The following is an 8,409-nucleotide window of genomic DNA, read 5'->3' as shown; positions in this document are numbered from 1 at the left end:
GTGCTTTTAGGCACTATTCTTTTTTTTTACTTAAATCTTTAAAATTGCATATCTTCTGTTCTACTGACTGGATTTTTGTTGTTTTGGTCTCAAATAATGTATTACATGTGTCTCTATTTTTCTTAATTGGTGTGGTATTTTCCTAGTGGTGTGGTTCCACTTTATTACTGTTTGACTTACTGCATAAATACTTTACACATTGCCTGTAATTTAAGTCTGTCTGCTTTTGAGCCAAGCTACCAGAGGGTTAAGCACCGGTTAATTTGGGATTTAGTTGTAAATTCACCCCAACAGAGACTGTGGTTGCTGCTTGAGTAGGGGTTCAACCCCCCCCAGAAACCCAATATCTTATAGAAAAGACGTGTTTTTTCCATTCTGGTGTAAACTGCCTGATTCTCTATGCATACTTGATTAGTTAGTGAAGAGTGCCCCTTGCAGTAAAGTTAGAGGAATGCTTGTCTTGCAAAAACATGGTTGTGAGATTGCTGCTGATTAGCTTGTAATGATCACGTTTTCCATTGAAAATGTGCAAGAATATAATTACTTGTGTTATTGACAGAACTTTAAACACTTTTACAGGATTCCCTCCAATGATCATTGCTGTTATCCATTAAATATTGTATACTGAAAGAAACCAGACGTCTCCTGAAATTCCCTCAAAAGTAAAAGACCTTGGGGCATATTAACAAGCACCAGTGATAATTTTCGCTGGCCGCGCCCAGCGCGAGCTTCCCTATCGCCGGCTATCGCTGGAATTCATCGCCAAGCCAGCGCTGTATTTACAACGCTTAGCGTATTGGCGATGAAAATTCCAGCTATAGCAAGAAAATGATGTTCCCTGCAAAACAGCAATGACCTTGCTGATACGACTCTGTGGTTGTAACCCCACATTCCACCTCCCATGCAAAGTATGCCTAACACTGGATTTTGCAAAAACAACAGTTGATGCACAGAATGCAGAGCAATGTCATACATTCACCCCAGTACAGAGATCTGGGCCTAATTCCATCTTTTTTTGCTCACCAAGTCATTCCACTTTGAACCTAGCCATATGCAAATCAGTCTTGACCCTGTGCCTCATGGGAACAGTCCAGCCCGAACTGCCAAGCCAGGTCCTCCCTGGACTGGAAACAAGCATCCTAGGACCGGTTTCGGGCTTTCAGCCCTCATCAGCCAGGATAGCTTGATTCCAGTGGCATGGAGAGCACAGGACTCACGTCTGAGCATACCTGTCCCACTCGGGGTGACAAATGCAAAAACAACAGTTGATGGACAGAATGCAGAACAATGTCATACATACACCCCAGTACAGAGATCTGGGCATACATCCATCGTTTTTTTGCTCACCATGCCATTCCAGTTTGAACCTAGCCATATGGAAATCAGTCTCGACCCTGTGCTCCATGGTAACAGTCCAGCCCGAACTGCAAAGCCAGGTCCTCCCTGGACTGGAAACAAGCATCCTAGGACCGGTTTCGGACGTCAAGCTATCCTGGTTGATGACGGCTGATGACGGCTGATAACCAGAAACCGGTCTTATTATGCTTGATTCCGGTCCAGGGAAGACTTGGCTTCGCAGTTTCGGCTGAACTGTTCCCATGAGGCACAGGGTCAAGACCGAGTTGCATATGGCCATGTCTGAACTGGGGTGGCGTGGTGAGCAAAATAACAATGGATTAAACCAAGATGTGTGACTAGGGGTGAATGTTTTGCCATTGTGCAACATTCCGTCCATCATCTTGTGTGTTTTGCTGTTCGCCCTATGTGGGAAGGGTATGCCCAGACGTGGGTCCCGTGCTCACTACGCCACTGGAGTCAAGCTATCCTGGCTGATGGCGGCTAATAGCCAGAAACCGGTCTTATTATGCTTGATTCCGGTCCAGGGAAGACTTGGCTTCGCAGTTCCGGCTGAACTGTTCCCATGAGGCACAGGGTCAAGACTGATTTGCATATGGCCATGTCTGAACTGGGGTGGTGTGGTGAGCAAAATAACGATGCATTAAACCCAGATCTGTGACTGGGGGTGAATGTTTTGCCATTGTGCAACATTCCGTCCATCATCTTGTGTGTTTTGCTGTTCGCCCTATGTGGGAAGGGTATGCCCAGACGTGGGTCCCATGCTCACTACGCCACTGGAGTCAAGCTATCCTGGCTGATGACGGCTGATAGCCAGAAACCAGTCCTAGGATGCTTGATTCAGATACAGGAAAGTCATGGCTTGGCAGTTCGGGCTCAACTGTCCCCATGAGGCAGAGGGTCAAGACTGATTTGCATATAGCTGTGTCTGAACTGGGATGGCGAAGTGAGCTATAGAACGATGATGGATTCAACCCAGATCTGTGACTGGGGGGTAAGTGTCTGAAGAATTTCAGCGCTCCGTCCATCATCTCCATGGGTTTATTATGCTTAAACATGACCAGAGTCAGTTGAGATTGATTTTGATATTGAATTGGACGTTGCAGGTTTTAAAATCTAATAGAGTGCAATGGAATTATTTGAATGCAACCACGTTATTTTTGCCTTTTAATTTGACACGTATGCAAAAAAGTAAGCATAAAAAAGATGCCAACTGCACTCTGCTTAGTATTGAATGTTTAGAAAAAGTCCCCATTTTGGTTGCTGAAACTCCCTCTGCCATTTGGTGATTCATGGTTTCATTTTTCTTCCGATTTCCATGTTTAATTCCATGTCATGTCTTTGGCATTCTCAAGTAGGCAGATGTGAAGGGATGGGTATGCATTTTCTCTACGAAGGCTTGGTTTCTCCCTTTTATTACAGATGCATGCACAAGAACAAAGAAGCCTTTCTTAGTCTCCGTGATTGTGGAAGTTGCTTAGGTCATTCATTGGTCTGCAAACATATTACACCACATAGAGTATGTAATGCTTCTGTTCTTAACTTAGCATGTTATTTGAAGGGTGTCCACGTACAATTGATCACAAATTATTTTTTGTTGCTTTCTAATGAAAGCTATCTAATTTAAATGATCAAAGTTGTTGCAGGATGAAACCAGGTGTCCTTCATGTGGTCATTGTTTCCAAGATAGTCACTTGCTGTATGCACGTTCTGTATCCTCCCACACATACTATTGGAGAGGTTACTTTGTGGCCCAAGGTCCCAGTAACAGAAACTAACTTTGATCGGTTGAGCAGATTCAAAGCCTTATTGATTCAAACTGATGTGTTTCTCAAACGTGACTGAGAAACTCTTGATCTCCAAATTGCACATTCCTCATCAGTGGTGCGATCCCTTTTGCACACTCAAATGCCACACCGGTTGGCTGAGCTTGTACACCGTATTTCAAAGCTTCTAATACAGCGTATCCCTTGTGCTGCTAGGCCTGTTCTACCCCCTATGCTAAGCCATTTTTTGGCTGTTTGGGTCAGTTTGCGCTTCGGTCCCTGTAACTTTTTGTCCACATAAGGTATTCATGCCAAATTCATGCATCCTTTTCTTTCAACATTCTGAGGACTTTAAAGGTGCCCAGGGTTTGTTGTTTCCCCTGTAGGGGACCCAGAAATTGGCCAAAATACAGTAAGATTTCGATTTCTTGGGGGAAGAAATGGGGGGAAAGTGCTGCAGTACAAAGCTTCTGTTTTTTCCCCTGCAAATGGTATCAACAAAGGGTTTGTGGTGCTGAAATTACCATCTTCTCAGCTTTCATGGACAGGCAGACTTTTGCCAGAAAACCAACATTTTCTACACAGTTTTGGCATTTTACTGGGACATAGCCATTTTTTTACAATTTTTTGTGCTTTCAACCTCCTTCCAGTTAGTGGTAGAAATGGGTGTGAAAGCAATAATGGATCCCGGAAAGCTATACATTTCAGAAATGTACACAAAATTCTGAATTTATTAAGAGGTCACTTGTGTAGATCCTTCAAGGTATTCCTATAGAAACACTTAAATAATAGAAATATTGAAATTGAGTTGGAAAACGAAAACAGCCATTTGTGCCAACGCTTTCAACCGTAACTTCTAACTATGGCAGATTTTTTAAAGCAATATACAGTTACGTCCGCTGGACCCTCTAGTTGTGGTGATATATAGGACTTCTAGGTTCACCAAGAAGCCCAGGTACCCAGATCCAATAACTGAGCTGCGCCTTGCAATGGGTTTTCATTGTGTAAAGGGGATATAGTAATTCATTTGGTAAAATATAAAGAGTGAAAAATAGGTATCAAGGACACCTATGTATTTCTGAAATGGGAACAAAATATAGAATGTAGAATCAGTACTTATTTGCACATCTCCTACATTGTAGGTACCCATAGTAGCATATGAATTAGAGGACATTTTACAAAGTGACTTTTTTTACACATTATCTTACATTTGGAAGGTAGAAATGCATAGAAAGTCAATTGGTAATAACACTTGTTCTACAATTCTGTGTTCCCCTAAGTCTATCAATAAAAATGGTACCTCACTTGTGTGGGTAGACCTAGTGTCCGTGACAGGAAACAGCCCAAAACAAAAAAGGGGGTACATCACATTTTTCCAGTAGAAACTGACCCTTTTTCTCGCAATGTGCCTAGCTGTGGATTTTGGACCTTTGCTCATCTGGCACCTAGGGAAACCTAGAAAACCTGTACACTTTTGAAAACTAGACACCCAGGGAAATCTAGGATGGGGTGACTTGTATGGCTCTCATCAAGTGAGGTATCGTTTTAATCGGGAGACTGAGGGGAACACTGGGTGGTGGGAAAGGTGTTCCAGTGTGGTAATCCCACACCAAAATGTGAGAAAATTCGTTTTTTAGCTACATTAGAGGTTGGTAGGGGATTCTGGGTAGGAAAATGTTGGGAGATCCACGTAAGCCGCACCTCCCTGGACTCCCCTTGCTGTCTAGTGTTCAGAAATGTTTGGGTTGATAGGTTTTTCCTAGATGGCTGCTGAGCCCTGGAGCAAAACGCAGGTGCACCCCTCGAAAAACCAGGTCATTTTGTGATAGATAGGTGGGCACATGTTTTCTGCCCCTACTTGGGGCAGATGTGACTAAATATATCACTAAAATAGCCAAAATGTGTGCCTTAAAAAAAGGGGAGCGACTCTTGCCTATGGGGCTTCCCCTTGCCTCCTGGGGGGGATAAGAAAGACTATGGCAAGTTGTTTTGGGGATGTGGGGGTATTGGCAAGCACATTTTGGACAACCCCTACGTATTAAAAACAAATCCTTGATGCCTAGTGGGCTTTCTTCATCCCCCGGGGGGGGGGGGGGCAGATCAGGGACTGTTGTGCTCCCTTCTGCCTCCTGACAGGGGGCAGAAAGACTGTGGAATGTTTTGGGGGGCATTGGCATGCCCATTTTGGGCAGCCCCCACCCCTATAGACATAAAAGAAATCCCTGGTGCCTGTCAGGAATCAAGCGAGTGTCATTACCCTGGGAAAGAGTTTGGGTAAGAAGCGCAGGGACCTTGTAAAACCCTCTTGTGTCACTCTGTGGGTTGACGTGAGAGAGTAGGCACACTCTAAGATGGCCGCCAGGTTTCCCTTAGTTTCAGTGCATTGTTTGGGTAGAATTACGAAATTTCGTAGTCTCGAGATTTCGAGTCGCGAGAATGCGCATTCCACAGCGCACTTCAATTTGCTAGTCATGAAAAGAAGTTTGGTTTTCAGACGCTCTCCCAGAAAGTTTAGTGGTAAGCAGAATATCTAGGTTGTTCCCAGTTAGTCACAAGACTATCTTAGAGTTCTTGAAGGCTGTAATTACTTCCTTATTTATTCCCCATGTCAAGTAATTTCCCTCAGCTACTCATAGTCATGGAGAGTTCAGAACTAGTTGTTCCAAGTGAATTTACCTTCCATGAATTGCACTTGAACTCTCTGCATCTGTTCCATCGTTCGAAGTTCCGCTCGTCTTCATTGCCGCCAAGCTCCGGTAGGCTTAACGTCGAGCACCAGTGTCCATGGAATCAAATGCGGGTCCCGCGAGTCTCTCGCTCATTCAGCAGTTTTCAAGTAAGCCGCATATTACTGTACATTTCTGCAGCAGTTGAAGTGAGCGCATTCGGCAGCAGAGCAGACGCATAGCTCAACAGCCCAAGCTTCACTCTCCCTTCCTTCCTGGCGTTCCTACCTATTCTGTCCTCTCTCTCTCTTACCTTCCTTGTATCTTTTTGCCCGTTCTCCCTCTGTGAAGCTTTGCTCTTGGAATTCCTCAGGATTCATTTACCTGCATCAGTAATGAAATAATAGTTCAAGTGAGACATTGACTATCAGCAGACAGGATTACTCCTTCAAGAAACTTACTATTTCATAACTGTGCCTACCTATTTTGAGCAGTATTAATGAAAGATTAACACCAATCATTTTAGGTAGGAATAATCTAGTATATGGGTAGCCTGTCCTAGTGAGGAAGGGTCAAGAGGTCAATCTTGGCATTGTATTTTCCTATGTACATTAGGTACCTTCAGCTCCAGAATACCTCATGCTGATGCTACCATATTAGAGAAAGAGGAGCAAGAGCTCAAGCTGAATCTGGTAGGGGGAGTACAAATGTAATTGACATTAATTAGAAAGGGAAGGTCTATTTAGGTTGTCCTGAAGTTGTATCTCCTGTGTGCATTAGTAACTCTAGCAACTGCCAAGCAGAGTCAGAAGAAGAGGGAGCCAGGACCAACTCGAGTTTCTCTTCTCTGTCCCAATCCCATTTCCCCTTTCCTGGAGAAGCTGCACATAAGCAGTGGGCTGTGGAGAGTGGGCATTGGGGATTTGCTACGATCTGCCTCATTGGAGAATCCGGTGCTTGACACTAGTGTTGCCCAATCTGCCTCCGGGGGGAGTGGGGGGGGGGGGGAAGAAACACTGTGGATTTTTTTCTGGGGTGGAGCATGGGCCTATTTTGGGCCACCCCTGGCCCTATCTACATTAAAAAAATAATTGCTGGTGCCTGATGTGTTTTCTCCCCCCTGTGGGGCAGATCGGTGGTTATTGCCCATGTGCCCACCTAGACCTTGGTCCAGGCCAACACTCTCCCCAGCAGCTCCCCTTTCAGACGCCGCATCCAGAGCCCTCCTTCAGCCTCCGGTGTTCGCATCAGCAGCCCCCGGCTCTTGTGCCGCTCCGGTACATTTTCCAGTGCCCACTTTCTCCCTTAGAGCTTTTGAGTCATTGTTACTTTGTAGTGTATCCTGTTCATTGTTTTGTCTTATTTATTTTCTTTAGCATTGAATTTCTGAATCATTCCCGCCGCTGCTGCCCCTGCCGCCCCTCCCCCGACACAGCTCTGCTCCTGCCTCCCAACCGCCAGTCCCACCCCCTCCCCTACTTAATGTTGGCCACTGCACGGTTGCGCCGCTGGCGCGCCTAAGGCAAGCCCGTCTGTGACCCTCCGCAGCCAGCTTCAGGAACCCTGGTTCTCCTAGGCCCCACTACTACGATTCGACCACCCTCCACACACTCAATTCTGAAAGACACACCGACTACGAAAGATCCTCGCCGAACACCACCCATGGACAGTTCTCATGCAGAATCTGCCGCAGATCCTTCACCATCGACAAAGCGCCCACAACTGCCGAAGGCCCGCCTGCCGCACGCACCGCAGAAACTCTGATCCTCCTCAACGTGCGCTCCCTGCACAGACACGCCCTAGAGATCTGGGACCTGATTGACACCCTATCGCCTGATGACGCCTTCTTCACGGAAACCTGGAACAACGTCACCTCTGGCCCCGACATCGCCACTGCCATCCCTGACGGCTACAAAATCCAGAGACTTGACCACCCCCACCGTCCAGGAGGAGGACTCACCATCGCACACAGGACCCCCCTCCGACTCTCCACATCCAGCACAAGTGGCCCACACTCCAACACGGAGCACCTCCACTTCTGTAACCAGACCACCCCCAGGACCACGATACGCTCATCTACAGACCGCCAAGACCTCGCACCCAGTCCTCAACTACCATCGACTAGCTCGCGACACCCCATGCCATCACCTCCATGGACTACATTCTGAACTTCCACCTCAACAACTGCAACAACCCCAACTCCACCACTCTCCTCGACAACCTCAGACTGAAACAGCTGGTCAACACGCCCACTCACAGAGCTGAACACACCCTCGACCCCATCTTCGCAGGAGGAATAAACATCTGCTTTAGCCACACCACCCAGCCCCCCTGGACGGACCACACTGCGTCCATTTCACCTTCAACACTACCACTGCACCCAAGCCTGATTCACGCCCACCACAAAGGAACTGGAGCAAGGTCACAGAGGAACACCTCAACACCACCCTCCTCCAAGACCCCCCAGCGAGACGACCGACACCAACTCCACAGCCAAAGAATTTCACCGCTGGAGCTCCTGCTGCACCGACAAGCTCGCATCCCTCTCCCACCCCGCCAAACAAAACCCTCAGATGGCCGCCTGGTTCACCACAGAACTACAAGAAGCCAGGTGATCCTGC

The sequence above is a fragment of the Lissotriton vulgaris genome, chromosome 1_1 (assembly GCF_964263255.1).
Source record: "Lissotriton vulgaris chromosome 1_1, aLisVul1.2, whole genome shotgun sequence".
NCBI lineage: Eukaryota > Metazoa > Chordata > Amphibia > Caudata > Salamandridae > Lissotriton > Lissotriton vulgaris.
Note: the sequence above shows the minus strand (reverse complement) of the source record.